Source organism: Palaemon carinicauda, chromosome 1, assembly GCF_036898095.1.
Source record: "Palaemon carinicauda isolate YSFRI2023 chromosome 1, ASM3689809v2, whole genome shotgun sequence".
Classification (NCBI taxonomy): Eukaryota; Metazoa; Arthropoda; class Malacostraca; order Decapoda; family Palaemonidae; genus Palaemon; species Palaemon carinicauda.
The window spans coordinates 946,334-951,333 of record NC_090725.1 but is presented as its reverse complement, the minus strand read 5'-3'; the positions used below and the strand labels follow the sequence as shown (position 1 = coordinate 951,333).

The window sequence follows — 5,000 nt, the reverse complement described above, 5'->3', positions numbered from 1 at the left end:
ATTTGCCGCCATAACCTCTTGCCGCTAACCTCGCCGCTAGCCAGACCTAAGGTTTCAATTTGCCGCCATAACCTCTTGCCGCTAACCTCGCCGCTAGCCAGACCTAAGGTTTCAATTTGCCGCGGGAACCTCTTGCCGCTAACCTCGCTGCTAGCCGCGCTTGGTCTGGCCGAGCTCTAAAGTCGCACCGTGCTTACAACACGCTGATTTTCATCAGTGGACATAATCTTACCGTCGTTGGGAAGCAAATATGTCTACCTGTTGATTCCTCAGCAGCCATTGCCTGGTCCTATTTGGTTCTAACCTTGATGATGGCGGGATTGGGAGCTAATAAGAGTAGGCCCATGTATAAATATTCGGTCTCTAGGACAATGTGTGACCGCACAATGAACTATTCCTTGCTTCTGCTAATCATGAATATCTTTTAAATTGTGTTTTGGTTGCAACAGATCACGAAAGGAAATTTATTAATTACTTGCATTTAATAAGAAATAGTTAATGTAGGCATGATATAGTGATATAACTTTTTTCTGTTTTTCATAAGGAGTCATATATTGGTGTTAGTATATAAAGATAATATGGATAATTACAATGAACAGTACACAACATATAAGAGTCTTTGAAAATAGAGGATGCAACTTTGAGTAAACTGTCCAGACACTGAAGGATATGATTTCTATTTTTGATACTGAGGGTTATTCCTTTTCTCTTGCTCCCTTTTCGTGAAGATTAGAAAATCGTAGAAGACAGGAAAACAAAATGTCTTCTCTGCATAGAGATGTTAATTCCTCCAGCTCAAGCAAATGTGTAAGTACCCCCAACAACCTCTGGTGGAACGTAAGAACTAAACTTCGTAACCAGCAAAGATCAACTGCATTGTCCCATTTACGTCCCCCCTGAGTGTAAATTATTTCTTATTGAGCTGGTTGGTCTCGCTGCTGGTGCTTAAAAACAAACACACACACATACACACACACACGCTCACACGTGTACGTACTCTCGGGGTCACTGGGTTTTAAATAGTACCCTAAAAGGACCCCGTGTTATCGAATGTCTACCCTCCTTCCCAGTTCGTATTCTTTGACCCAATCCATCACATGATCCACAATGGTACAAAGAAAGAGCTACTTTCGAAATACTCTCACAGGTTCTTGGTATATGTATGTATGTATGCTTGTAGTTTCGTAAATTGCCATGAGGACAGTTATTTTTCTTTCTTTCCTTCCTTCCTATTCCTCTTTCAAAGATAGTCTTTGCTCTTCAACTTCCTTGTCCCTACTGAGGCCTTTAGGCTTATAAAACACTCTACCTTTCCAGTCAAGATTGAAACTTGTCCTGTGATAATAACATTAAACAAGCTGTTTGAGATACATACATACATATACCAAGGCACTTCCCCCAATTTTGGGGGGTAGCCGACATCAACAAAGAAACAAAACAAAAAAAGGGGACCTCTACTCTCTACGTTCCTCCAGCCTAACAAGGGACTCAACCGAGTTCAGCTGGTACTGGTAGGGTGCCACAGCCCACAGGTTCTTGATATTTATTAATTGGTTTAGTATTGGCATGTTGTTATGTAGCCTAAGCCTTAATCACGAGATAGAATCTTGGACTTTTAGCCCTTAACTTTCATTAAATCACAGTCAAAGATGTATTTGGTATATCTCTTTGCATTCTGTAAAACTTAGACCTACCCTGAACCACTTGAATATTTGTATGACCATGGATAAGAGCCTAGTTTTAACAAGCTCCAATGAATAAGCAAAACATTAAGCCATTGCTACAGGAAAGTACTAGCAGATTTTGAACAACGAGGGAGTATTATTATTATTATTATTATTATTATTATTATTATTATCCAAGCTACAACCCTAATTGGAAAAGCAAGATGCTATAAGCCCAAGGGCTCCAATAGGGAAAAATAGCTCAGTGAGGAAAGGAAATAAGGAAATAAATAAATGATGAGAATAGATTAACAATAAATAATTCAAAAAATATTAACAACGTCAAAACAGATATGTCCTATATAAACTATTAACAACGTCAGAACAGATATGTCCTATATAAACTATTAACAACGTCAAAACAGATATGTCCTATATAAACTATCAACAACGTCAAAACAGATATGTCCTATATAAACTATTAACAACGTCAAAACAGATATGTCTTATATAAACTATTAACAACGTCAAAAACAGATATGTCATATATTAACTATAAAAAGACTCATGTCAGCCTGGTCAACATAAAAACATTTGCTCCAACTTTAAACTTTTGAAGTTCTGCTGATTCAACTACCTGACTAGGAAGATCATTCCACAACTTGGTAACAGCTGGAATAAAACTTCTAGAATACTGTGTAGTATTGTGTAGTCTGAGGTAGACGAATTAGTTAAGATTGTGTTCTTAGAAGCGGTTAAAATGTTCATCACGGGACAAAATCACATAAGACCCCCTCTTTGAAATAGCATTCCTCATTTCCTAATCCTATCAGTAAATAGCTCTAACCTTGATGAAATCTGCAAACAGGAGCTATGACCTCACTGGTCATCTGAGGGACAACGGCCATTTCTATTTTACGATTTTACGCAAGAACTTAAGGAACATCCTTAGGTTTATTACGATTTTACGCAAGAACTTAGGGAACATCCTTAGGTTTATTACGATTTTACGCAAGAACTTAGGGAACATCCTTAGGTTTATTACGATTTTATGCAGCAAGAACTTAAGGAACATCCTTAGGTTTATTACGATTTTACGCAAGAACTTAAAGAACATCCTTAGGTTTATTACGATTTTACGCAAGAACTTAAAGAACATCCTTAGGTTTATTACGATTTTACGCAAGAACTTAGGGAACATCCTTAGGTTTATTACGATTTTACGCAAGAACTTAAGGAACATCATTAGGTTTATTACGATTTTACGCAAGAACTTAAGGAACATCCTTAGGTTTATTACGATTTTACGCAAGAACTTAAGGAACATCCTTAGGTTTATTACGATTTTACGCAAGATCTTAAAAAACATCCTTAGGTTTATTACGATTTTACGCAAGAACTTAAGGAACATCCTTAGGTTTATTACGATTTTACGCAAGAACTTAAAGAACATCCTTAGGTTTATTACGATTTTACGCAAGAACTTAAGGAACGTCCTTAGGTTTAATCAATACAATAACCACAGTTCGGAAGGAACAACACTGTGGTTAAGCTCAGCCTGTATCCGATGACTCTGGAATGGAATTCCCAATCACCTAAGCATAGGAAAAGATTCGGTCCCTATTCCTCGAGGACGATAATAAACTTTAATTAAAGAACGCTATTTACTCCTATTTTTTTCCTAATTATTATTATTATTATTGAATGCTAAGCTACAACCCTAGTTGAAAAAGCAGGATGCTATAAGCCCAGGGGCCCCAACAAGGAAAATAGCCCAGTGAGGAAACTTTAAGAGAACAAGAGGAAGAGGAACTAGATAGAAAAGTATGCCCGAGTGTACCCTCAAGCCACCTAAGCTTCAGTTACTTCAGGTAGATCTTCTAAAAATCTAGGATATTGTGCAATATTCTACATTGCTTAGTGGGACTTAGTACCTTATTAAGGCTATAAGATGCCATTAAATGAGTCAAACAAACATTAACATTGAAACTATGGAATCCTGTCATTGATTGCAAACATACATAATTTAATGTGAACTTGACCGATATATATATATATATATATATACATATATATAGATATATATATATATATATATATATATATATATATATATATATATATATATATATATATATATATATATATATATATTTATGGTGACAAAAATGAAAATATAGAAAATGAAAATGAATAATAATAATGACAATAACAATGATAATTATAAGGATGAAAATCATAATAACAACATTAATAACAGTAATATTAATAGTGGTAACAATGAAAATAAAACTAATAACAATAATAATAGTTATAATAACTAATAATATTAATAATTATATTGACAAAAACCGTAAATTTAAGCAATATTTTAATTTTACTATTCAATTTTCAACTAGGAAACCGTTTAATCATATTATTCATTGCCATTAATATGAGCACATCATTTAATGGAAGAGATCATAATAATATTTAGTTGTTTACTGAGTAATAAAATAGACACGAATAAGTATTACGTCGTTTTCCTTATCTTTATATAATCCAATGCATACTTGACCATATATATATATATATATATATATATATATATATATGTATATATATACATATATATATATATACATATATATATATATATATATATATATATATATATATATACATATATATATATATATATATATATATATATATATATATATATATATATATTTATATATATACATATATATACATATATATATGTATATATATATATATATATATATATATATACTTATATATATATATATATATATATATATATATATATATATATATACTTATATATATATATATATATATATATAGAGAGAGAGAGAGAGAGAGAGAGAGAGAGAGAGAGAGAGAGAGAGAGAGAGAGAGAGAGAGAGAGAGAGAGAGTAAACACACATATACTGTATATGCACAAAATGGACACATACTGTATATACATAAGATAAAAATAAATATAAAAAGTTCTAATTTGCAACGTTCTTAATCCAGCCAGTCTCTATTCCGCGTCAGAACTATAACAAACGACAGGCAGTCTATTCAAGGCTCACCTTTCATGGCCTGAAAAAGCATTAGCAAGAAGGGGATGTCTGAATCTTTTCATTTAGAACAGTGGTTCCCAACCTTTTTTCTGTCATCCCCCCCCCCCCCCCCTGCACCCAGTTCAACTATCTAGATTTCTCCCATTCATGCCCCGCCCAGCCCTCATGCCCACTCGCCTGCCTCAGAAATGGGCATGATATTCCAATTCTCCCCTTGAATATCATGTCAGTGAGAAATGATATGATCATATCACAATTGAAT

The 5,000-nt window shown here is 33.7% G+C and overlaps 1 protein-coding gene across 2 annotated transcripts in view; it reads right to left on the bottom strand.

The window, feature by feature from the left end:
* LOC137646410 (arylsulfatase B-like) overlaps positions 1 to 5,000 on the bottom strand; it is an 87,003-nt gene that overhangs the window by 24,071 nt on the left and 57,932 nt on the right. The window contains exon 1 of one of the 2 annotated variants that reach the window (XM_068379517.1): positions 826 to 844. The exons of the other annotated variant lie outside the window; for it this stretch is intronic. The gene's annotated coding sequence lies outside the window, so the exon portion shown is untranslated. Of the gene's footprint in view, positions 1 to 825; positions 845 to 5,000 lie in introns of those variants that run through there. 2 annotated transcript variants of the gene reach the window in all.